General features: G+C 38.0%; 1 pseudogene; it reads right to left on the bottom strand.

The window, feature by feature from the left end:
* The window catches only part of LOC117399999 (vasoactive intestinal polypeptide receptor-like), a 55,999-nt pseudogene extending 28,613 nt beyond the window's left edge, over positions 1-27,386 (bottom strand).
* Between the last annotated feature and the right edge of the window lie 524 nt (positions 27,387-27,910).

The following is a 27,910-nucleotide window of genomic DNA, read 5'->3' as shown; positions in this document are numbered from 1 at the left end:
CTCCTGCTGAACACAGGCACTGTCGGCACTGCTTAAATCGGGACGTCTCGAGAGAAGTAAAAATATCCTGAATAAGCGGTTGTCCCAATTAAACAAAAGGTATCTGAGGCAACTTTGTCATACTTTTTTGTGGCTAGCCTGTGAGAGGCTGCTGCTGGTTATCTGTATTTGTCCTGGCTAGCCTGTGAGAGGCTGCTGCTGGTTATCTGTATTTGTCCTGGCTAGCTTGTGAGAGGCTGCTGCTGGTTATCTGTATTTGTCCTGGCTAGCCTGTGAGAGGCTGCTACTGGTTATCTGTATTTGTCCTGGCTAGCCTGTGAGAGGCTGTTGCTGGTTATCTGTATTTGTCCTGGCTAGCCTGTGAGAGGCTGCTGCTGGCTGAGTGGAACTGTGTTGGGGCCAGAACAGGAGTAAGTCACTTGTATCCTAGGCTATAATTTTACCTGATTGTCTTCCACACACTATGGATTCCGAAATGCGTGCTTTGATCTGTATTTCTTGTGAAATGTATATGGTGGTCAGCACATCTGAATTTAAGGAAGACTTTATTTGCAAGAAGTGCTGTCACATATTCTTTAATGCAGAAGGTTGCCAAACTTGAAAATTAAATTGGAATACTTAGACGCATAAACGAAAATGAGCAGTTCATTGAAAATAGTTTAAACAAAATGAATAACACTTGGTTAGTTTTGAATACTGAAGGTGAGACTGAAAATGACTTTATAAATGAGCCTGCTTCATGTGACGTTTCAGTGCCACAGCAAGACAGTGGAACTGTATGTGTAGTGGGACCTGAGAAGGTAAATGTGGATGAAAGGCAGGAAGTGAGTGGAGACTGGGTAACTGTTAAAAAAAGTACGAAGAGGAGGACAACACTGAGCAGTCAACATAGAGAGGAGATTGATCTAGCCAGTAGAGTTCAAGCACTGAGCAATGATGACCTAGTTCTGGATGAACACAGGGGTGAGGTGATGTTAGTAGGTGATTCAATTCTACGCTATGTCAGCAGTGATTTTAGCCATAAAGATCCCTTAAATAGGGTTGTTACCTGCCTCCCTGGAGCAAAAGTAAAGGATATTGAAGTGCACAGATTATTAAATCACAAGAAAGAGTCTGTGGTCATTGTACATGCTGGTACAAATGACATAAGGAACAGAAAATCTGAGGTTCTGAAAGAGGATTTTAAATCCTTAACAAGACAGCTGAAAAAGTTAGGATGCAGAATTATTCTCTCAGATCTACTACCTGTTGTTGGTGGTGGGGATGAAGTATTCAGTAGAATTAGGGTCTTAAATACTTGGCTGGCTGGCTAGTTGTTGTGTGCAAGAAGGGCTGGAATTTATAAACAACTGGGATTGCTTTTGGAAATGAAATAGATATTATAGGAAAGATGGACTGCACCTAAATGGGTCAAGGACAAGCAGGCTAGCTGATAACATCAAACACCACCTAGCAAGGTATTTAAACTAGGAACTGGGGAGGGGAGGGAATCTAAAGAGGCATGTAAAATTCAAGTTAAAAGTATCCTGCCATTCCCGCTACCCACTGAGTAAACACAGAGGTATATGCTACAGTAACCTTCATCAAATTCCTATTACCCCTGCTCAATCACATGCTGTTGATTGGACCAATTTACGACTAGGTTTATTTAATGTCAGGTCTCTGTCTAATAAGGCTCCATTAATTTGTGATTTTATTCAGGATTACAACATTGATATTCTCTCTTTAACTGAAACATGACTTGGACCGAATGACAATGGTTTCCCCGATTGAGGCTTTTCCCCCTAACTATTCTTTTTTCCAGAAAGCTCGCTCTACTGGGCGGGGAGGTGGACTTGCTACTGTTTTTCGTAGTCAACTTAGAATCAAACAGGAAATTGTTGAAGGTTATTCATCTTTTGAAGTTTTAACCTTGACATTAAACAGTCCATTCCCTGTTCATATTGTAATTATTTATCGGCCACCTAAGTCAAACCTGCTATTTCTGACTGAATTTGGGGATCTGCTATCTATATTGACAGTCAAATATGATATGATTCTTTTATTGGGTGATATTAACCTTCATGTTGACATTGACTCTGATTCTAACTCCTTGGAATTTTTGACGCTACTGGATTCCTTAGATTATATCCTGCATGTCAAAGGTCCTATGCATTATCATGGCCATACTTTAGATCTGGTAATTCATCGTGGTTTAGCTTTTAAGAACGTCATAACCCTAGATCTTACTATTTCTGATCATCTTGCCATTTTTTTTTTAGGTAAATCAGCCAGTATCTACAAAGACTGTGGACTGTACATTTAAATCCCAGGTAATTAATTCTTCAACTGCTGTTAAGCTTTCTGATGTCTTGAGCTCATTACCACTCTCTGAGTCCTCATCAGTAGATGAGCTGGTTAATACCTACAAAACCACCTTGACTGGTATCTTAGATACTGTAGTGCCAATGAAAACTAGGAGAGTGTCTTTTTAAAAAAAAGCTCACGTGGTTCAATGATACAACTCATAAGATGAACTATGAAGGTCGTAAAATAGAAGAGATGACATGAATCTAAACTGCATGTTCATATAGGAAGGCTCTGGCGTTGGCTAGATCATCATATTATTCTAATTTAATTGAAACAAATAAAAATAATCCTAGATTTATTTTTGAGTTGTTGCAATTCAATTACAAAAACTCTTAATGATATATTTGTGGTATAAGTTTCAGTCTGGTTTTCGTGCTGCACATAGCACAGAGACAGCCCTTGTCAGAGTTGTGAACGTTCTGCTGATAAGCTCTGACTCGGGCTTTCCATCAATATTAATTCTTCTTGATCTATGTGCTGCCTTTGATACTGTAGACCACTAAATCCTACTGTGAATCATTTTGAAAGCACAGTAGGACTGTCTGGCCCTGTCCTCTCCTGGTTCAAATCTTATCTTTCTGATAGGTTTCAGTTCGTCTCTATTGGGGAGGTAAAATCAGCATTATCGGAAGTTGTCTGTGGTGTTCCACAGGGCTCCATTCTAGGTCCCTTGCTGTTTTCATTATATATTCTACCGTTAGGTGACATTATCTGCAGACACGGAGTGAACTTCCATTGCTATGCTGGTGGTATCCTGTTTGCAGCTTGTTCAGAATACCACCGCTGGAATTCTGACCAAAACCACGAAAAGTGAACATATTACCCCTGTTTTGGTCTTTTTACATCGACTCTCTGTGCAGTATAGAATAGATTTTAAGATTTTGCTGTTAACTTACAAGACCCTGAATGGATTAGCACCTAGTTATTTGCAGGAGTTACTGACCCCGTATCTTCCAAACCGCACTCTGAGATCACAGGATGCGGGACTGCTGGTTATTCCTAGGGTCAACAAAAGCAACATGGGAGGTAGGGCTTTTTCTTGTACAGCTCCTAAATTATGGAATACATTGCTTTCGTTTGGCAGGGAAGCTGGGACCGTTACAGTTTTCAAGTCAAGACTTAAAACACACTTTTATAAAATGGCTTTTTTATTGTAGTGGGTTTTAATGTAACTTTAAAAATGCTGCTTTCGTATTATGATGTGTATACTGTTATTTAAATGGTCTGACTGTGGCAGTTGTATGTGTGACATGCTATACGAATGTATTGCGGGTTGTTCTTTTTTTCTGCTATGAACTGTACAGTGCTTTGCAATACTTTTGTATAAAAATAGCTATATAAATAGTACTGCGTGTTGAAGCGCTGCTCACGCAGTTATTAAATAATAAAACAAACAAGCAAACTAGAGACTTTTACAAAACAAAAGGCATGATGGCAAAAACAAATAAACAGTTGAAACAAAACAAGTATCATGCTGGTTTAAAACCAGCACCCGTAGCAATTGTTTTAGCTTACTTTCGTGGTAGATCTTTCTCTCTCTCACCTCTCTCTTGCTCTTACTCCCTGAACACCCAACCTCGACTGAGAAGTTCCTGCCTCTTTTATGCAGCTGTGCCTGAGCTTGACTGCTTGTCAGTCATTAAATTGGCCTCAGGCACATTCTACATGTGAACTCATTTAGCAGGGGAGGCAAATAACCCTTCCCTGCTGACCTAAAACAACAGTGCAAAAATCACATTTAAATCATAATAATACAACACAAATATAAAATAAACAAAATATGCACAGGGGCGGGATGTATTTATTGATTTAAATGGTGTACTATAATATACATTGTATTATGTGTACTCATTTTTTGTAGCAGGCTCTGTCTGTGCACAGTTTCTGTATGCGTGTCTGGGATCATGGAAACAGGCTATTGTTTGCATACCTACCTAAGGTGATTACGGCTTTCCACGTGAACCAATCAGTGGAACTAGAGGAGGATAGGAAACTGAATTCCCTCTGCCCAGTGAGGACACTGAGAGGTTATGTGGATAGGACAAAAACGCTGCCAGCTCTTCGTTTGCTATGGTGAAAGGACCCTGGTTCAAGCCCTCTCGAAGCAGCGATTGACCCACTGGATTGTGGACACAGTATCGACTGGTTATAATGATCCCAGCCTACCCCCACCTGGGAGGGTGGCAGCATACTCTACCAGAGGTGTGGCCACGTCATGGGTGCTCTTTCGAGGTGCATCATTGACTGACATCTGTACTGCAGCTAGCTGGGCTACTCCGCATACATTCACCAGGTTCTACTGAATCAATTTGGTAGATCCCTCTACACCTTCATTAGGCACAAGGGTCCTTGAGGTTGCACGTGCGCACCACCAACACTAGTTGACAGTAGCGAGGTGTCCCTTGTATGTTGTCCACTCACGCTCCCTTGCGACGGCTATGGTATACTTTTCCCAAAAGTATTGGTTGGTGGTCGTCTTCAAATTGAAAGGGAACGTTAGGTTACTTACCGTAACCCTGGTTCCCTGAAAGAGAAGACGACCACCAAACTTTGCGAGGTCGCATCACTCGCATTCGCGGGTTAGATGCAAAAAAGGAAGTGGGTTCCGAGGAGGGGCCTATCGGCAGCTCTGACTTAAAACGCTCAGTGAAAACCTACCTAAGGCAGGCATATCCCAAAAGTATTGGTTGGTGGTCGTCTTCTCTTCAGGGAACCAGGGTTACGGTAAGTAACCTAACATTTTGAAGAAGCACATATATCTATTTTTTTATTATTATAATTGTTTACATTTATTTTAGGTTAAAGAAAGCTCGGGTATGTTCTCCAGTCATTTCACCTCACCTCATGTCCTCTGGTAAAAGTATGTCACTGGTTACAAAGTCAGTCATTAGGGGAAGCAGCTAGTTGACATGAACTTTAGATAATATATGTATTTATTTTCCAAGTCCAATTATTGTTAAAATGATCCAGCTGAAGTGAAAATGTGTTCTTCAATGCACCAATTTTTTAGTTTAGCTCGCTAGATTGCAAAGTATCTAAGATCATCTGAGCAGCATTATTATAGTACAGTTCAGTGTGGCATCCATGTGGTCAGTGTAGTGTCTTTAGCCAGATGCTGCTAAATATCATTTAGAAAAATCCCTTACCGTGCCTTTCTTTTAAGGATGATTCATTGTGTTGTTTTTCTAAGCAAAGAGTCTCTGCTTTGAAAAGCTCTGAAATTATTGCACATTCTGGATGAATTGAATCGACCTGAAAGAAAGAAAAAAAACAACATCAACCTTATAAACTAATACATTTTTTACTAATACATGGAGATTTATACTGTTGCTCGGGATATAAAAAAACACCTAGATGTCATTAGGTAAGCAAATGAGATGTTAGTATCATTGTGACAGGGTGGCTGTGCGGTGACGTCAGGTCAGAAGCAGGAAGGGAAAAAAACTCTGACACCAGGTAGTACTGCAGTTCAAAAGAGACAAGGGCTGCCGTTTATTTAAATAACAAAAATAAATAAAATATTTAAACACAAAACAGTGCAAAATAAAAGTTTAAACAAAAATAATCACAAACACAAAAATAAACAAAAAACCCAGGTCAGGCTGGGCAAACACCTTCACTGACCCTATAAGTTTCATTTTTAAGTTTCATTTTCTCTCTCTCCTTGCTCTCTTGTTCCGCCTCTCAAACACCCTCACCCGGAGTGCAGAGAGCTGCAGGTTTATATATCGTGGCCGAGGGGTTTAACTGGCTCGTATTCTATTACCCCTCGGCCACAATCAGCACGAGTTTATTAATTACTGTGGATGGGGCTTCCCATCCACGCTACTAAACAAAATAACAAAACCAGCGGCCCTTCGCCGTCATAAAAATACATAAATCCATAACAATAATAATAATACAACAACAACAGAAATACAAAATAAACTGCACAGGGGCGGAGGGGGAGACCCCGTTCTACAAATAAATAAACAAATAATACGCCCTGTTACAATCATGTTAATCATATTAAAATGACTGATGTAAAAAAGTGTGACAAAAGGTGAATGTATGTATGTCCACTATATTTTGATCCACTGGATTTTATCCTCTGTAGCGGATAATACAAAACAAGAAATGTGTCCCTGTAAAAGTTGTCCTGCTAAAATATGCATATGTATATTTTGTGGAGCCCCCAAATATTCATTTTTATAAAATATGATACAATTTGATTTTATTACTCTATTGCTTCTGGACTTGAACATAGTCATAATAAATGTTATTTTTTAAATTGCTTTGAGATAGAAACATGGAAATATATAAATGTTTTGGCACTGTACTATAGCTCCACACACACAAGGCTGATAAAGTCTAAACAATGACAATGTACAAACATCATTGTTACTAACATCTTTAACACTGATTTGCATTAACGTTTTGCATCACCCTATACAATTTTGCTACTGGATTCCTTAGATTATATCCTGCATATCAAAGGTCCTACGCATAATCGTGGCCATACTTTAGATCTGGTAATTTCTTGTGGTTTAGCTGTTAAGAACATCATAACCCTAGATCTTAATACCTACAACACCACCTTGACTGGTATCTTAGATACTGTAGCACCAATCAAAACTAGAGTGTCTTTTAAAAAATGATACAACTCGTAAGATGAAATATGAGGGTTGTAAAATAGAACGGAGATGGCGGGAATCTAAATTGCATGTTCATTACATCGCATGAAAGGGCCACCTGGTTAAATATAGGGAGGTTCTGGCATTGGCTAGATCATCATATTATTCTAATTTAACTGAAACAAATACAAAAATCCTAGATTTCTTTTTGCTACCCAAGATAAATTAATTAATCCTTCCCCTAATAGTCCTACCCTTGATATTGGCTTCTCTCACAGCTGCAATTACTTCTTACATTTCTTTAAAAATAAAATACTAGACATCAGAACTGAGATTCCACTGACTCTTTTGCACATTTATGCAGGGACACCCATAATTACATATTCATCTAAGGTTGAACCGCAAAGAAAAACTGCTGCTGCAAAGCATTCCCTAAAAAGTTGCTAACAGCACTGCGCATGTTTAGTACATTTCACCCTAGACTTCCGACTCGTTTGCAATTGGTTTACAACTATTGCGACAGGCGCAACACTTTAGTACATCTACCCCATAGTCTCATGAGAATAAGATAGTGAAAATTCAGAAGTAGTAAAGACACAACAGCTAATAACAGATATCAGGCTTAAAGATCATGGAAAGCAAGAGAGAACAAGTGGGTCTTGAGAGCTGATTTAAAGCGAGCGACAGTGGGAGCATCACGCACCAAAGCTGGGAGAGAGTTCCAGTCGAAGCCATGAAGCCAAATAAGGGTTCTCCAAGTGTGGTGCAGGCCAGAGTCGGAGGACCTCAGCTTGCAGGTAGGAACATAGCGGGTCAGCAGGTTGAGGAGGTACTTGGGACCTGTGTGATGAAGGGCATTGTACGCAAGCATGATAATTTTGAAAGTAATCTTGAACTTTACAGGTAGCCAGTGCAGCTGGGCAAGACAGGGGGTCATCTGGTAAGGATCCTGGTGGAGGCATTCTGAACTAGCTGCAGTCGCTTGATGGTGCGTGCCGGAAGACGACCATAGAGAGAGTTGTATGTAGTCGAGTCTAGAGGAGACAAATGCATGACAGAGTATCTCCGCATCCGGGTGGGAAGGTAGGGACAGACTTTGGAGATGTTTTGAAAATGGTAGAAGAAAGATTTGACCACAGAGGAGATGTGGGCATCAAAGGAGTAGTTGCTGTCCAGAAGTACACCAAGGCTTCGTACTGTGGGGGAAGGCAGCAGCAGACAGTTTCCGAGGTTCAGGGCAGCTATATTGAGATTCTTAAGTTGAGTTTTATAATCAACTAGAAAGAGTTCAGATTTACAAGTGTTGAGCTGAAGAAAATTGGCAGACATCCAGGCCTCGATGTCTTGAATGCAAGCCGAGAGCCGGACCATGGTAGAGGAACATCCAGGGTTTTTAAGTAGAGCTGGGTGTCATCAGTATAGGAGTGAAACATGAGGCTATGTTGGCGGATGAGGTGACCCAAGGAAAGCATGTAGATGTTGAAGAGAGCGTAGAATAAATGTTGTCAATTTTGTTCTGAAAGAAAGAGGAGAAATCATGACAAGTAAGAGGAGGATGAACGGGAAATTGATCTATTGGTGGCTGGATGTAGGATTTTGTCAATGGTCTTAAAGAGAACATTGCGTTTACCGTGTCCCATAGTTATGATATGAGAGAAGTACTTCACCTTGGCAGCAGTGAGTGCACGTCTGTAGCTACCGAGATGGTCGGTCCTGATCTCTCTGTGAACCATTAGTCCAGACGACCTCCACTTGCACTCAAGCTTGCGGCAGGCAGACTTAAGCAATCGAAGTTCAATGGTGTACCACTGGCAGTTGGGATCTTTCTTGATCATTCTGGTTGTAAGCGGGGCAACTGTGTCGATGATCTGAGTAAGTGTGGCGTTACAGAAGGTCACCGCATCGTCAACTGAGGACAGGAGAGTACCAGTTAGAGGGGATGAAGAGATTCTGAGAGTTTCAGAGGATTCAGCAGATTCTTGGGATGGAAGGAACAGTATTAACAGTATCAGTAGTGGAAGAGGGAGCAGGAAGATTAATATTAGCAGTAATTAAGAAATGGTCAGAGAGAGAGAGAGATATCTGAGACGGAGAGACTGGAGAGGTCAAGACCCCTGGTGATGAGCAGATCCAGGGTGTGTCCTTGGGTGTGAGTGGGGACGTTGACAGACTGAGAGAGCCCAAGACAGTCCAGGAGCATGTTGAAGTCGGTCACTAGGGGGGAGGAAGGCAAGTCAACATGAATGTTGAAGTCACCTAGGAGTAGGATTTTGTCAGTAGAAGTGCAGACGAGGGAGAGTAATTCTGAAAACTCGGCAATAAAAGCGGAGTTATTCTTTGGTGGAGGTAAATAACAGCATTTTGGCATCTGTGTGGACCATGCTGGCAACTGTTTCCTTTGCAGCTTTACTCACTCGTACTGCATGGCATACATATTCCCATCCCCCGGTGCACATCTGATGGCCCACAGTCACCCAGTGATTTCCAAGCTGTTCAAAATGTGTCCATCATTATAGATACAACCCTGCACATATACCTGTTGTACATTAATTTAACACAGTTTTTCGCAATAAGATAAAAATAATGGACTAGATTATATTTACTACAAATTGTAATTAGCGCATTTATTTAACCCTATTTACTCCAAATCGTAATTAGCACATTTAGGGCAAGATTCTCCAAACTAGTTAATTCAAAATTGTAATTAGTGCAAGGGAAAACAAGAACAAGACCTTAAATCAGCCGAAATGTTTTTCCATTCTGAAAAAAACTGTGGTAATGACAGTTTGTAGTAAACAGCTTTGAGAATTTATCCCTTTTTGTCAGAAAAGAAAAATCAACATCTCATCTTGTTTAGTCCCATTTTTGTATTAAACTTAAGTATGTTAGTAACCATTTTAGATCAACTGAGTTAAAATCGACAGTTTTTGTTTCATGTCTATTTCAGAGGACAGCAGCTATATTGAGCACATCTGAACAGCTTTCGTGTAGGAGTGCTGATGGTGTATCCTGCTTTGGATAAAATCCTGGTTTAGATAATTTTTTCTATGATGGCAAATGTGGGCCAATATTTTCCACTGTGTATACACTGTGTATATGGGTGATTTCCCAAAGTAGAAAACCAGGCCCTTGATCGTAAAAGGACTTGACTGTATATACACTGTCAATGATATAATGTACAGCTGAAACCTAGTTATGGATTTGGGAGAATTGAAGATAAATGGGTGCTGACAAGCCAATTTTATCTTTTCAACCGTCAAATATAAATTACAGAAGTTACCAAGCCACATAACCCTTGAAGTTAGTCTGAAGGCCCAGAGTAGTTTCTGCCTGGACTCGTCATGCACCTTACCAGTAGGAGTGGCAGTAGCGTGGTGAGGCAAACTATCAGCTCCGATTTTCCTCCTTAACCCACACAGAGGCCCGTGCAGCGCTCCCAGCAGAATTGGCCGAGCGCCGCCCGAGGGGGAGGAGGGTGGGGCTTAGGTCGGCCAGGGTGTCCTCGGCTCACCGCGCACCAGAGACCTCTGTAGTCTGGCCGGGCACCTGCGGGCTTTGCCTGTAAGCTGCCCAGAGCTGCATTGTCCTCCGACACTGTAACTCTGAGGTGGCTGCACAGTGAGTCTGCAGTGTGAAAAAAAACGTCAGCTGACGGCACACGCTTCGGAGGACAGTGAGTGTTCGTCTTCGCCGCTCCCGAGTCAGTGCGGGGGTGGTAGCGGTGAGCTGAACCTTAAAAAAAATAATTGGGTATGCCAAATTGGGAGAAAATAATAAAATAATTGGTGATTCCTAAATTTAAAAAATAATAATAAAAATGCTCGGATATATTGTGAAAAGTGTTGAATTTAAATCAAGGGAAGTAATTTTAAAACTTTATAATGCATTAGTAAGATCACATCTATAATATTGTGTTCAGTTCAGGTCATCTCGCTACAAAAAGGATATTGCTGCTCTAGAAAGAGTGCAAAGAAGAGCGACCAGAATTATTCCAAGTTTAAAAGGCATGTCATATGCAGATAGGCTAAAATAATTGAATCTATTTAGTCTTGAACAAAGAAGACTATGCAGCAAGCATTCAAAATTCTAAAAGGTATGGACAATGTCGACCCAGGAACCAACTCTCCAGTAATGTTGTTGAAGCCGACACCCTAGGATCCTTCAAGAAGCTGCTTGATGAGATTCTGGGATCAATAAGCTACTAACAACCAAACGAGCAAGATGGGCTGAATGGCCTCCTTTCGTTTGTAACCTTTCTTATGTTCTATAACCATATATTCATCTGTGCTAAATAAACACAACACATTTAATTTACATGAAGGACTTTTCTAATTATGTGCAGGGCTTTTCTTCTGCCCTGTCACACCCTAATATACACACATAAACACTAAATGATTCGACCACATCAGTGAGACAGTTTAAATTTGTTTTCTTGCTCACAAACATCTTTTAACTTTTGATGTCTTTCAATTCTTTACCAGTACAAAGACTATTATAAAGTTAGCATACAGTTTGTGCTCTTGCCTACTACACCAGCTCAGCTGCATGCAAAGTTCCAGTATGCTACTTTATAGACAACCAGGTCCCTTTATGATAAGGTATAGTTATTGCAGTTTTATAAGACTGTGTTGATTTTAAACAAAAGAAAATACTGGTACGAGGTCAGGTGTCATTTTCAACATTAAAAAAGAACATTTTTTTTTAGTATGTTTAACTAGGAATAAATTTGAAAATATTAAAAAGAAAATGGAAACTAGCTGAATTTCTAGATAAAAAAAAAATACTTAATAGTGGTTTAATTCTGGCACTGACCATTTTATTTACTTTATCAACACATGCTTTTTAACATTATTAAACTGCCTTAATTGTCTCAGCTGCTAACTGTGATTTACATCTCCTTCTTGGTGTTTTTATTGATTGGACTGTAAATATGCTTTGATGAGTTATCCTTATAATCTACAGTGACAAACCCTGTAGGTAGTAGCAATTCTAACATTGAAACAAGATCTGTCGACTTTTCTGACCAAGAATATCACTTAAGAGATTCTAGCCATCAAATATTCATAAAAAATAAAGTGTATTCCCTTGAGCTTTTTTTGTTAATATAAGGATTATTATCTACCCAGGATTACAGCAATGAGTTTATGCCCCTAAATACACTTTTGCTTAAATCTTATTTCCATTATTCACAGGACACTTGTAATTGTTTTCTATGAAGGGATGCTTTTTCTTAATAATAATTTGACAGTCGTAGCTAATTGGTTTAGAGTAAATTGTATGGCAATTAAGATTTACTAAGATTTTCCACTTTTGGCCGATATTCTCTCTAAATTATTAAAAAAAAAAAAAAAAAAGTAAAATAAGTTGAAGGTAAAATCTAGTTCTAAATAGTTTGTTTTTTAACCTAACTTGGTTATAATCTACTAATAAACCATTCACAAGATGGATAATAAAGGATGTTATATTAAGGCGTTTTGTTTCCTTTCCAGTCTATTCTGTATGTACATCACATATACAGCACTCTTCAGACACTGTTATCATTTAAAAGGCAGTCGATGTAGATGCCACCATGGGTTAGGGTTAGGGTTACAAACGGTCACCTACCCCAAAAGAATGTTTACAGTACATTTTGATGTTTTAAATTACCTCGCATACTGTGACCAAATGTAGTGATTTAGGTATATAATATATGAAAAGCTTTTTTATGTACATGAATGGTTTAAATGATTAAAAAATACATTATTTCTGAAATGAATTCTGTTGTAACCATTTATACCTTTTGTGTACATCCAAAAAATACTTTTCATTTCTGTAACTGCATTTATACTTATTTTCTCATATATATATATATATATATATATATATATATATATATATATATATATATATCAACCTACAGAATAAAGTAATCAAAAAGGTATTTGGCAAAGTGTAATTTACAAAGTTATCCAAATTGGAGCTAGTAATGCATATAACATGGTATTTTCGTTTTTCCATTTTTTATGTTTACAGTAACACTGGCAAACAGTTAGTTTCAGAAGAAAGGCACCTACCTGCTTCCAAAAAGTCATAAGAAGGTACAAGTTGAAGATCATATTCATTTTTGAGTCACAAATGTCACACTGGAGAGTCCTTCAAAATGTGTACCACTCAAATCATCAACAACATATCAGGATTAATGTTAGTATCCGTTTTGTCGAGGCAAGTAAAAAAAAAAACACACCCACAATCCTTCAATTCATAAAGAGGCGTTTAAAACTTTGCAGTCAGGATTATAAAATGTTTCATAAATCCAATCAAGTAAAATCCACCTTGACACGGTATCATTCAATATAAAATAAAATCCCCGTCACAGAAATAAACGTTTCCGATCTGATCCTTGGAATTTGAAAACACTCTGTGAATGACGCATGGCTCTTAAATTATACAAATAGATTGTAAATGTAAACGAAGTTGTCTTTTCGCTTTTTTTATGTATCAACAACGTTGATGCAGACTTGTCCCAGCTCAGCTATGTACGAGTAAGTTGTGCTGAGAAGTGGCAGCGTCTCGATGACTCTGTCAAGCACATTAACTTTCCTATGCACACAGCTACAGTAAGTAGATACCAGCTGGGGGACTCAGCCTGGTTTGAAGACACATTTGAGGACGTTACTGTGGTAATGTGTTTATATAATGAGACCAGGTTTGGGAGCGGTGCTGCTGCAGTGTCAGACTGAAACCGTAACTGTGGCTACTATACTCAGACGTGTCGGTATTTCAGTGTTGTGGTAAACATTTTTCCGAACAATTTTTTTTTTTTGAAAATGTATAATTGACAGGGATAACAGGCAGATGATGTTCCTCCCAGGGAAAAGCAGACAAAAACCGATCAAATATTGAATATCATCATGAACTATGAGGACACAACAATTTCAAAAGATAACTTATGCCGGGTTTTACTAATGATAGGAACCCGCTGAAAACCAGTTATTCTTCGCAAGCGTCAGGCTCTGTGGAAACATTTATTTAAAAAGCGAAGTTGCATATTTCTTCTAATCATTAATCCTACATAAATACGTTTCTAAAACATGCTACAATTCCTGTAATTCCTTATTATTCATTGCGCACCTTTTCGCCCATCCCCACTAGTGCAATATCAGTAGAGGAACAGTTGTCATTTTGTTCCAGATGTTGTTTATCTTAGGTACAATAGAGGCACGCATGTCATGCACTATTTTTTTTTTTCAAAAAAAAATAAATTCTTGAAATTGAGTCTACTGAGACACCACATGTGAATGAACAAGTTGCTGATTTACACCCGATGTGTTCTATAACCTCTGTGATAAATGAACTTGTTTGCGGGTTGGATCCCTTACCAACTAACGCATCGGTTACCTGATGCAGTACACGGGACATGGCTGTTTGTACGGTGTCCATATATATTAGCACATCTTCGAACATCAGGCAAAAATGTGTCATTATGTGGGCTCTACTCTGTAACTCCCTCCTCCCTCCTCTGAAACTCCCTCCTCCGTCCTCTGAAACTCCCTCTTCCCTCCGTCATGCTCCATGCTCCCTCCTCCCTGGTCTGAAGAGATCAGCCAATAAAGAACCGTTTCCAACTTATATGCGTTTTCATTGGTTAGATTAAATACCAGTCATATTACCCGGGAGACCAGCTACGTGTTTGAATGGAATGTAGTTAACTAAACACATTCAACGCCTGAGAGTTGGAAAAAAGAATAATAATAATAATAATAATAATAATAATAATAATAATAACTCCGCTGATTTTCAATTAAGACTTCCTTCTCACTGCGCGCAAAGCATTGTGGTATATACAGAGAGCGCGGCAAAAAAAATTCTATGGAGAGTTAATGGAGGCGTAAGAAATGTTGCTGGTTTTCGCCGTGTTAAAAAAAATGCATCAAACATTTGAAGTAGATTTCACATTTGCCCATGGCCTTTTGAAGAAAACAGCAACATTAGCAAATTATGACAATACGTAATTATTATGAAAAATGCTATTTTCTAAGCACTGTCCTGTTCCGCGGCGCATGTGCAGTAATACAGTTACTGCTGATCGCATATGTCATTGATGATAATATCTATTGACAGCTTTTGGAAGTGGGTAACGGGAAATTTAAAAGCTATATCATATCAGATATCTTTTATTACTATTTTTTTGTATGTTAATTGTTTAAGAAATCATTTTATAAAAAATATATGGGTGAACATTACCCTTTTTTAACCTACTTTGTCCAAGTAGCTAACGGTAGTTTATTTACCGTACTATATTGGTACACTAATATATTGGTAGTGTCTTGATAGTATTTTTTGTTGTAATGTTATGTATTTCTAAAGTAACCGCTGTTACCGGACTGTTAAATGATTTAATGAATACACTTCTTTAGAGCGATGTTTCTGCGCATGCGCAACCGAATGTGACAGTGCTCAGAAAATAGGCCTTGGGCAAATGTGAAATCTACTTCAAAAGTCTGATGCATTTTTTTAACATGGCGAAAACCAACAACATTTCTTAAGCCTGCATTGACTCACTGTATATAACGCAATGCTTTGCGCGCAGTGAGATGGATGTCTCCATTGAAAATCAGCAGAGTCGAGTGTCTTGTTAAATAGAATATCTTTTGAAACGTCCTTCTAGTAAACTGAAATATTATCGGTTGGAGCAGTTTTGAGTGAGGCTGGATTTTCATTGGTTAAAATATGAGTTTGTGCTCACATTGGCTAGAAAGGTTGCAGTGTTTTCAGCACGGTGCGAGATTGACAGTTGGAATTTTGTCTGTTGGGAAGTTTGCAGGGAAGTTTGTCTGGTTGATTGGAAAGTTGCAGGTCCGTACAGCGTTTTGTATTAATGAATTGACAAATTAATTAATTAATTATTAGATGAATAAACAAATACATTTATGAATTACTGTATGAATTGACAAATTTATGGACGAATTGCTGGACAAATTGACCAATTCATGAATTGACAAACAAATTGACAAACAAATTGACAAATTAATGGCTGGATAGTTTTGGCACAAATGGCGCTCCATAGTTCAGGCACATCAGAGACTGGAAAATAGCCACCAATCAGGAGCTCAGCTTGCAGCGCGAGCGGGACCCATTTGCAAAATTGTTGTCACAAATCGGGGAAATTGTTACAATAATGTTGCAAGGGATCGAGAGCAGGAAACCATCAGCCACCAGGAAAAATGAAAAGTAGGTGATAAAAGTTTCCCATAGTAAACGCACAACAAAGTGTAACAATTGCTTTAAGTCTAGACTTTTCTGTAATGTGATATTTTGTAACAACTGTAAGTCGCCCTGGATAAGGACATCTGCTAAAAAATAAATATAATACTACTACTACTATTATTATTAAAAATAATAATAATAATAATAATAATAATAATAATAATAATAATAATAATAACAAAGCATAGCGAAGCACAGGCAAGCACTGCAAATCTGAAAGAGGCACGGCAAAGCACAAGAAAACAGCAACAAACCATAGGCGAGCACCGTGAAGGCGAGAGAGGTATGGCAAAGCACACCGCATAAAAAACAAACCAGGGCAAGTGAAAGGAGAGAGGTATGGCAAAGCACACTGCATAAAAAACAAACCAGTCAAGTGAAAGGAGAGAGGTATGGCAAAGCACACTGCATAAAAAACAAACCAGTCAAGTGAAAGCCTGGCAACGCATAGGGAAGCACAATCTAGCCAAGCAGACTGTTAAACAGACAGCAGAAAATGCTGACAAAAAATAGGGGTCTGCAGCACTGCGTGACATTACGACAATGAAAAAAGCAAGACAAAGAATAAGGGTGTGACCCAGGGCTTAATTAGGGAGATTAATTGATAGATTGGCGGGATGTAATTGGGGACGAGCCTCAGAAAATGAAAAATGACACATGGTCTGTGTGGAGGATATAACTTTGCCACATAAAGCTTGGCAGCATACCTTGCATCCACCACTTCCTTTTCAGGGATGTTTCTTCATTTTATTTTATTTTTTTTTACATCCGCACAGCAAGTGGACTACATAGGTTTTTTTAAAACTTAGTTACTGTATCTAAGGCCCTAATTTCTTTGATGCAACATTTCACATTAACACATGAAATGCAAGCATAAGCTTCATGCATTAGAACAGAAATTCGTTATTATAAATGTAATGTTTAAACAGTAGTGTATGCTTCTGTTGGACAGGTGTGACAGTGCATTGCAATTACAGTTATGAGAATAATCTGTTCTTATTATACAAATATTACTGGTGCAGAAATAAGACGATTGTGACATTTCCAGAAATCTCAAATGTCAGCGTCAAAATGTATATTTAAAGTAAATTTGAAAAGATGGTTCATTATGTGTTTTATCCTCATGCCGCATTCCTGATGTTCAACAGAACAGACTGTACCATTCTATACTGTAGTCAAATTATTTTATTTAGCTCAATATGAAAACCAACTCACCAGTAAGTCATCCCTCTTTTCTCATGTTAAAGACATTCTAAAGATACTTGGATTTTTTTTATATATGTGTAATTATTCTGTATTGTATGTTGTCAGTTATTGAATTATACCCAGTGTATTAAACCAGTCACCAGTATTTGAGATGCATTTAAATACCATACTTTACATTCTAACCCAATGATCATATACACCTGAATCATTTTTATCTTCTAAAATGTGTAAAACAAATGTGTCTCATGTTAAATTAAGATTACATTTACTTATACATATTGAGTGGCACACTTTTTGTGAAAATATATTTAGCACATTGACGTTAACTGAAATTGGAAATTAAAAATGCATTTCCTGTTTTGATTAACAAAAAGTTTGATTAACAAAGAGTTACGTGGGTGAATAGACTTAGCCACGCACCTTGGCAAGGTACTTCCTCAGGTGGGGGAAAATAGCAGGGATGCATATGAGGAGTCCAAGTAAAGGTATTACCCCAGGTCCTACTGCAATTATTATCATTATATATATATATATATATATATATATATATATATATATATATATATATATAGTGTTTAAATAGGCTATGTACAGCAACACTGCAGTAAAATAAAAGAAGGCTATTATGAAATATATTTTATTTGTTATTGTATGTTTTAAAATACAATCAAGTAAGAAATGTAGCCTATGTGAAAAAAAAGGTTTTGCAATAACACATTATCCTGTTTAGCCTAAATTTACATAATGTCTAATTAACAACAACAGTTATTATTATTATTATTAATAATAATAATAATAATAATAATAATAATAATAATAATAATAATAATAATAATAATAATAAGCAGTGTGGTTAGGGCTCTAGACTCTTGACTAGAGGGTTGTGGGTTCAATCCCTGGTGGGGGACACTGCTGCTGTACCCTTGAGCAAGGTACTTTACCTAGATTGCTTCAGTAAAAACCCAAATGTATAAATGGGTAATTGTATGTAAAAATAATGTGTAAAAAATAATGTAATTGTATGTAAAAAATAATGTGATATCTTGTAACAATTGTAAGTCTCCCTGGATAAGGGTTTCTGCTAATAAACAATAATAATAATAATAATAATCTAAAAACACAAGCATTGAATGCCAACTGTGGACAACAGAGTCAGCTGAATTTAGGTTTATGACGGACTTGAAGAAACTGACTGGCTAATCTGACTAGCTGAAAACATACAGCTTCAACTTGGTTTAAGATTTTCAACTGACCTTTTCAGCTTAGATGTGACAATGCAACAAAAATAAACAGTGCTACACATATGAATGTATTATGAATTATTTTTAATTATTTAAATTATTTTAGTTGTATCTGCACACTTACTACTGACCTTTCCTGACTGCTGACATTGTGCAGCTTTCTTAAACTGGGTTTCCACAAAGTCTTTAGGTTGTGTTGAAGAACCGCAAGTGCAGCCTGCCTCATTAGGCCACCAAAAAATATTTTAAAAAGCAAAGGAAACAAAATAAAAACCCAGACATAGCATTACACACACACACACACACACAAGGCTCTTGCCAGTAGAATGTGGTTAGATATTTTATTGTTGCTGTTATTGGGGATCCAGTATAGCGGTAGTCCATATGAGTTCAATGCATTTCTCAGTAGATGCTGATCCACCCAGGCATTTTTGTAACTTTCTGGAACTTTAGTTATGTAAGTCTTACAGCAAGCTGCCGTTAAGCCCCGTATTTGTCATTTTGAACAAATCTGTGGAACACATTTCTTCATGTTTTCGTTCTTCTATGGATGGTTGCTCAAGCCTGGTGCTGTTGGTAGCCCCCAACAATACACAGGAGACACTGGAACCAATTCCCAGCTATGCAAGTGGCAATAATTAGAAATGTTGAATAGATGGTGTCACATAAAAAAAAAAAAACTGAATGAAGAGGTCTCTAAACCTCTCATACTTAAGAGGACAGACAAGTAATATTTTTCCACAGAACTTTGTAAAGGATGGTAAAATCATGATAAAGCCTGGTAAATGCATGGTATAAATGTGGGCAAAACATGGTAGACTGCAAAAACACAGTGCACATATACGCTTTTATAATAAAATAAAACCTATATATGTCTAACCTTTTAACAACTGTATGACTGCTCTTATTATTTATTTATTTTTCTGCAGATATCGGTGTAATAAAAGTAGGAATGCTGCTTTTTATAAATAATTGAAACTCTTTTTACATATAGTTCAAAGTCACTTCACTAAAGACAAGTGATCTTCAGTGTTCAAAGAAGAAGAAAAAAGTGACCTTCCCTCAAGCTAGTAATAGAGGACATGCAGTTAAATGGCATGACAAGACTAGAAAAGGAATACATTTAGTTGAACTGGATGGTTGAATGAGGTTTATTTAAGGTTTATAAAGATGGCAGGCCATAATCAGAAAAGAAGGCCCTACCTCTTTTAGGGTTTTTGCATACCATTCTTTGGCAGCTTTATACAGCAACCAACTGAAGCTGCTGACCAAGCTACAGCCTGCACTCTTCTTCCAAACAAAGGCTAATTGCGCCTTAATTAACTTGTTGTCAAATTGGCCAGCCAGTCAGCCCAGGGAGTTTATTAAGGATCAAGCAATGCCCATCTAATATGTACCCAAAATTTAAATTACTTACTGCTGAGGCTGGTATCTAAATAGAAACAGGGACCACACATCCTGTCATGCTGTATTTTAACAATGTTATCTGATTATATGATTACAAGACGTTTTTACATACTGTAATGTCTCTAATCTAAAGAATAGCCAGTTTTCTGACACCCCAATGCGGTATCTCTTTAGTCTTTTTCAATGTCTCTTGTTTTGTCATTGAAAGTAACTGACATTTAAAAAGCCAGCCTCTGTAAATATATATTTTTTTGGTCATGAATCAGATACAACCTATAGGTCTTATATTGCTAATAATTGCTAATGATTTTGCACGGTAGACATGTTAAGACAGATGTTACAAAAAAGCTAACATGAGACTATCCAGTTTTATTGAAAGAAGAATTGTATGCTTTGGCTTTTAGCATAAGTATATTTATCCTGATTGTTATCAGCTGTCATTTTAAATGTCTCAACAGCCAGTTAAACTGCTGTATGAGAAAACATATTATAGTATCAAAAATCTTAAGCTTATCTGATTTTGTTTTGTATTTGTGTTTGTACTGTAGCTCGCATAAATACCACTAAACCTCCAGAAATACTTTCTATCAAAAATGATATGGCTTTTTTTTTTTTTCAAATTGTTGCAATAGATTATTTTTTCTAAAATAAATACTGATATAGGGCATGTTAATTCTGTGGACCTTTTTGTAATTAATATAGTAGATTTTAAAGAAAATGGTACTGATCACATCCAAATTGAAGCATAATGGTAATAAAATTACAAATGACAAAAAAAATTACAAAAAACAAACAAACACTGATTCTGCTTAAAAATAAGGCAATGCAAAGAAATGCATAACAAATGTAGCACTGTAAACAAGATAACCTGTATAGACATGACTGGTAATAAAACATTCAGCAGTCCGTGTATGGCTTGCCAGAATGTCATTGATTAACATCTTTTGTTTCTGATGTTGACCAAGTCATACAATATTTCTTGCTCTTATTGTATTACTTGTATTGTAACATTTGAAATGTATTTGCTTACGATTGTAAGTCGCCCTGGATAAGGGTGTCTGCTAAGAAATAAATAATAATAATAATAATAATTTCTTGAAACTCTTCACTCAAAGAACGAGGCAAAATCTCTTTGTTGTGGTGTTGGGTTTGCTGTAGGTAAAACAGGGTTAATCCCGGCTCTTTTTTAATTTCTGTTTTTTTTGTGTTGTTTTTACTTCTGGATAGTGATTTTTAGAAATTTAGAATATAGAATATAACGATGGAAGGCACCTTCTATGGTGTTTAAAGTTAAATGGACAAAACAGTTCATTTCCCTGATTCCCATGGCTGGCTGGAGTATAAGTAAGCCAGTCAGGCAGTACTCTGGCATGTTATTTATAATAGGAGTTTGGGTTCCCTGACTGACTCACCTGGTAAAGACTCAACTGCATTGTGTGCAGGGTGATTCGTTTGTGGGTTTGCGGGTAAGGGAGGCGAAATTAGAAGTGATTGCTCACTAAGGGTCGGTACTTCCTGTGACATGGTATGTCAAGCAAGAAAGGAATACCATCCGTACAAGGAAGAGAATGAGCTCTTTGTTAAGAAGACCAAAACGACTGTCCCCTGCCAACTGATCAAGGTCATTGTAAACATGTGGCCAGGTGACATTTTCAATCATAGAAACCAATTTAAACTGACTATATTATGCACCTGGATTTCTACAACCCAAGTCGTATAAAGGCAGTTGGTTTGCTCAAGAGTCCAGGTAACGCCCACCAACCAGGTAAAAGATTACTTTTTGTTGATATTTTAAAAGAACAGTTTATTGTAATTATTTATGCTGTAGAAAGAACACTTTATTTTAATATACCAATATCTAAGCACTTTCTGGTACATCCATTCATTTGTCACAGCAAAAGCACAGTAATTGGCGAGTCTCTTCAAGTACATTTAGATCAATTATATTTTCCTAAAGGAAATTACCGACAATTACTGTAGTATTTGCATTATTCAACATGCATTTCAATCCAAGAGCACTTTCTACTGGGATGACTATTTGTTATATATGTACGGTAATGGGGCCAGAGACAAAGTACTAGCCAACCAATGTGCTTTTGATTGCATTCTGTTATTGCATTATATTAGTGTCCCACTTTTCTGAGTTTTGTGTTTGCTTTTTTCAAACTTCAATATTTTCCATGGATATAGAAGGTTATTTCAAATCAGCATTTAATGTGGGCAATCTGTGGAATGAGGTGGAACTTTAAATCCATCACCACTGGGAACCTTAGTGTATTGCAGTGATAGACAGATGAAATAACATTCCTGTAGACATCTTGTGGAATATGTGTTTCACCACTTTGCAGCTGTATTGAATAGGAGAAAGGAGGAATTGACTTATTGTTCTGAAAAGTGTTTTGCTAGTTAGAGGTAATGCAGAAATGAGTGAAAGCAATGTTATTATTTATTTATTTATTTATTTGGCATGCACCATTATCCAAGGTGACTTACAAATGTTACAGGGCAGTACAGGGTTACAATGCAAGCTTAATATTTAAATACAGTATAGTTTAAAGAAAGTGCAATTGTATGACTAAAATACAATATGAACTAGGATGCAACAAGTTAGGATTACAATAAGTTAAATCTACAGTGACATAGTAGTGTAAGGATAGTGCAATAGGTGAGGGTCCACTGAATAGTAGGAGTGGTAGATCAAGAGATCTACAAGTGCAGTCTAAACTGGTGGGTCTTGAGGAGGCGGCGGAAGGCAGTGAGAGACGGAGCAGTCCTGAGGTTCTCCAGTAGCTTGTTTCACCACTGAGGGGCTAGGGAAGAAAAGGAGCAGTAATAGGAAGATGGAGAGTGGAGGGAAGGCATGATCAGTCGGCCAGTAGAGGAGGAGCAGAGAGAGTGAGAGGGGGAGACATGAGGGATTGGAGGTAGGAGGGGGCAGTGTGGTGAAGAGAGCGGTAGGCAAGAACAGGGGTCTTGAATTGAATGCGAGCAAAGATAGGTAGCCAGTGGAGGGTGCGAAGCAGATGGGTAGCATGAGAGCAGCGATGTTGGGAGAAAACAAGACGAGCAGAAGACTTTTTAATGAGCTGAAGGGGGCGGACAGCTGAAGCAGGGAGACCAGCAAGGAGAGAGTTACAGTAGTGCAATCTGGAGAGTACAAGAGCTTGGACCAGGAGTTGGGTGGAATAAGTAGTGAGAAAAGAACAGATTCGGTAGATGTTGCTAAGAAAGAAGCGGGAAGTGTGTGACAGGGAGGAGATGTGTTGAGAGGAGAGAGAGGGGTCCTAAGTTTTTAACAGAAATGGATGGAGGGTGACAGTCAAATGATACTTATATGGAGATATTAGAGATGGGAGAAGAAGCAGAAGGAAAGTAGAGGAGGTCAGATTTAGAGTGGTTGAGTTTGCGGTGGTGAGAATGCATCCACGTTGAGATAACCAAGAGGCCTTCTGAGATGCGGGAGGAGATGTGGGAGTCAAAAGAGGGAAAGGAGAGAATTAGAGCGCATAAAATGTAGTGATATTTTGATATCAATATTGTTCGATATCGATAATAATTTCCATATCGTGGGATTTGAAGAAAAAAAACTATCGTACGCTTTTTATTGTAATACTGCTTTTATTGTATGTAATACATACCAATTGTCAGTCTCGTAGCAAAGAAACACCACACACTAAAGTATTATTAACCATTTTATTCCATTGATTGGCGTTTAGGTCCCAAACACTATTTGCATGCTGGCACTACTGGCCATCTGTAAAATATTGCCAGTGTCGTGCCGAATTTTGCATTATTTTGAGATATGTACATACATCAGCGTTTCATTGAATTTTTTCAGTATAATTACTTACACCGTGGTTTAAATGTGAACTTTTGGTATTATAAATAAGACTTTTTAGACATTAAAACAGTATAAAAACATCAAAATAAATAAACTCACCTTTGCAGTTCACAATAAAAGAAATAGAGCAATTTATTGGAGTTACTTTTTACATGTCCGTTTTTGGACTAACAAGAGCTTGCATGTTCTGGAAGCCAGAATGTAGAACCCCTGAAATTGCTGACATCATGTTTTGAAGAGGTGGGAACAAATAAAAGCACATCTCACTTCAATGATAATTCTATCCAGATAGCAGCTGAAGACGACCCAAACAGAGATCGCCTGTTCAAGGGGAGGCCCCTACTGAACCTCGTTCAGAAACAACTGAACAGCATTCCAATGACTGAGAAGCTTTATGTTGAGCAGATTGTACCTTTTAAAGGAATCAGTTACTTGAAGCTGTACATGCCTGATTATACAACACATTTTCCACGTATTAAACTCATATTTTATCATTTCATTCTTGTGTTGGAATTATTCTTTTCATAAAAGTATTAACTGAGTTGTACATTTTCATGTATAAATGACATTCATCACAACTCATTAGTCAGTTGATCATAATTTGTGCAATAGAGGGTTAATTCAGTGGGGTAAAGTAAGGTATTCACAACCTATCCATCTGTAATATGTTGAATAAAGATTTACATATAATTTTAAATCATTGCAAATCATTATATGTTATTATATTTAACTGGGGATTGTGCTGCATGTGATTGGAATGTACTTTAGCTTAGGTATTGTATTCACTTATATCAATTAATATGAATGATTGAACTGTGTTTAACCTGTTGTCAGAACAATACAAAATCTAGCAAAATACCTCATTTCTGTCTCCAGTTTATCACTAGAAGGGCCTGGAAATTAAGAGGGGCTGCTGTATTGTATTATATATTTTTTTAAAAATAAGAAACACTTTGGCTTTATTATTATAATTGAAATGGAGGGCCGGACAACAAATAATGTCTGCTTATGGCCCCCAATGGGCTACCACCACTACTGGCAATGATACGTTTTACAGTAGGTGCCATTCAATGCTATGAAAATATTACTGTTAATTTATCTGCTTCTATTCTTTGTTTTATTTATCTTTGCCAGAATTAAATACTAAGACAAAATATGGTCTGTAGTATAGAATCATTACTTAAATGAATTGCTTCTTGGTTTGATGGTTTAAGGAAACCTTGCTTTCTTTAGCTTAATTACAGTATCTGCTGTATCCTGTGTTTCTGGCAGTTCTTTATTTAATTTGTAATTCCTCAATGATGGTTTCCATATCCAGTTTAAACAAAATGTCACTCAGCATTTGTTAGTTTTAAGATTTTCTTGTTTTTCCATGGGTATTAGAGGTGTTTGTAAAAGAACAGATTTGTTTTCTGTATGCATTTTTAATTATCAGCAAACGTCCTGAACTACAGTTTAACTTTCACAATTGGACATGCTGGTGAGGTACACAGAGGCTCTTTTGGAATTTTCCAAGATTTCTCATGTTGTTGCTGTTCAATATTAGCAAGTTAATGGTGTAGTAATACTGTGGCAAGAACGCTGCCATAAGGAAGTACTATTGAAGATTTAGGGAAACAGTTCTAAGAAATTAAGTTAAAAAAAATGCATGTCTAATAAAAATCCAATATAGAACACACTGAACTTGCAAAAACAATCATAATAATGAAATAACATTAGATTCATAATACATGAGCATGATAATTTCAAACTACTAGATAGTGGTTTCATACGTGCCAGGTAAAACCCCTTTATTGACATGGGTTATAAGGGATAAAAGTAACATAAGGTGACCATGTAGTTACTTATTAAAATGAGCTTGTCTATGTTTACAAAGCCATTCCTGATTATACGCAGTGTGAGCCTAATGTGTAAAATACATTTAATATCACTAGGTAATGTGGGTTAGTTTAGTGTTGCTGTATCCATGAAAACATGCAGTTCTCCGATTTTACCTGGCAATGGAAGTTACATAATCCTCCACTGTTACACAAGCATATGTTTAAATGTGCATTCTGAGCCCATGTTTTTCTTCTTCATAGCCAGTTCTGGAATCGAGAATCTTAATAGTTAAAGTTTGAAATGCAACTTGACTGTGTACATTTAAATATTTGATTTATATTTATTTTCTTGTTCAAAGTATAAAACTACTGACTAATGAGAAATGTGTGTGAGAATGGCTGATGTTAAATGTATATCCCTTCTCACTTTCTTGATGAGCTTGACATTCTCTTCTCCTCCCTCCCCTCTCCCTCCACCCGTTGTTCTATTAGGTGACTTCAACATCCACCTCTATAATCCTAACCACTCTGCTGGATTTCTTCCCCTTTTCCACTCCTTCACTTTATGCCTCTCCTAATCCCCCCCCCCCCCCCTTACAAGATAGCGTGGAACAATGCATAATACATTAAATACAATGAAATACAGGGCATAGTACATTAAACACAAACATTAAAAAACAATGCAAATACATTAAATGCAGGCATATTACATTAAATACAAGGCTAGGATGTGAATTCTAAACATTGTGGATGTGTGTGTCATACCGAATCGTATGAATAAGATGGAGTGAAAAACCTGAAATAGCAATTTAGACAACAGCTAATAACAGATGTCAGGCTTAAAGATCATTGAAAGCAAGTGAGAACAAGTGGGTCTTGAGAGTTGATTTGAAGCGAGTGACTGTGGGAGCTACATGTACTAAAGCTGGGAGAGAGTTCCAGAGAGTCGGGGCCATGAAGCTAAATGAGCGGTCTCCAAGTGTGGTGCAGGCCAGTGTCAGAGGACCTCAGCTTGCATGCAGGGTCATAGTGGGTCAGCAGATTGGAGAGATACTCTGGACCTTTGTGATGAAGGGCCTTGTAGGTAAGCAGGAGAATTTTGAAAGTAATCCTGAACTTTATAGGTAACCAGTGCAGCTGGGCAAGATGGGGTAATGTGATCATGTTTTTTACATCTGGTAAGGATCCTAGCAGGGGCATTTTGAACCAGCTGCAGTCGGTTTATGGCACGTGACAGAAGACCACCATAGAGAGAGTTGCAGTAGTCGAGAGGAGATGAATGCTGTATCTCCTTCTCTCTGCTTCTCCCATCCCTTCTTGCTCCCTCTATCGACTCCTTCTCCCAACTCTTTGTTGACTTGGCTACCTCCACCCTTTTCTCGCCCTTCACCTCCTGCCTCGACCCCCTGCCCTCTTGCCCCACCCTGCCCCAGCCATGGCTCTCCTCCGTGCTCCGCTTGGCTCGTACCAAACTGTGCACTGCTGAAAATATCTGAAAGAAAACCAATCTCGCCTTGGATCTCTCGCTTGCTCCTCGCTTCCTTCTCTTTTACACTCACCTCTGCCAAATGCTATCATTTAGCCTTCCACTAACATGCCACGTAAACTTTTCTCTACCTTCTCCTCCATCCTTAGCCCTCTCCCTTCTTCCACCTTCCTCCATCTCATCTCATGACTTTGCCTCCTTCTTCTCCTCCAAAATCACAGACATCCACAAACTCTTCACTACCTTGCCTCCTTCCCCATCCACCCCGTCCTCTGCTCAATCACTCCCCATCACCATCTGCAAACCCTCCTTCTCCTCCTTCTCATCCCTCTCGGACTCCGATCTTTGCTCATTGCTCCAGAGCCATAAACCTACCACGTGTGCTCTGGACCCTCTCCCCACTCACCTCTTCCAGGCTGCTGCCCCTGCTCTACTCCCTTTCATCTCCTCTTTTTTCAACATCTCTCTGCTCTCTGGCTGTTTCCCCTCTGCCTTCAAATAGGCCTGCATCACCCCATCTTAAAAAAACCCTCCCTGGATCCTTCATCCCTCCAGAACTATCGTCCTGTCTCCCTTCTCCCGTTCCACTCTTAGTTGAACCCACTCTTACATGTAATTATTTACTGTATTCTCTATTTTTTGCTCTTATTTGAATGTGATCTTTTGCTACTGATTATATTATACTTTGCAACTGCTCTTAC

The sequence above is a fragment of the Acipenser ruthenus genome, chromosome 4 (genome assembly GCF_902713425.1).
Source record: "Acipenser ruthenus chromosome 4, fAciRut3.2 maternal haplotype, whole genome shotgun sequence".
Taxonomy (NCBI): domain Eukaryota; kingdom Metazoa; phylum Chordata; class Actinopteri; order Acipenseriformes; family Acipenseridae; genus Acipenser; species Acipenser ruthenus.
The sequence above is the reverse complement of the archived record's forward strand: the minus strand, read 5'-3'. Positions and strand labels throughout refer to the sequence as shown.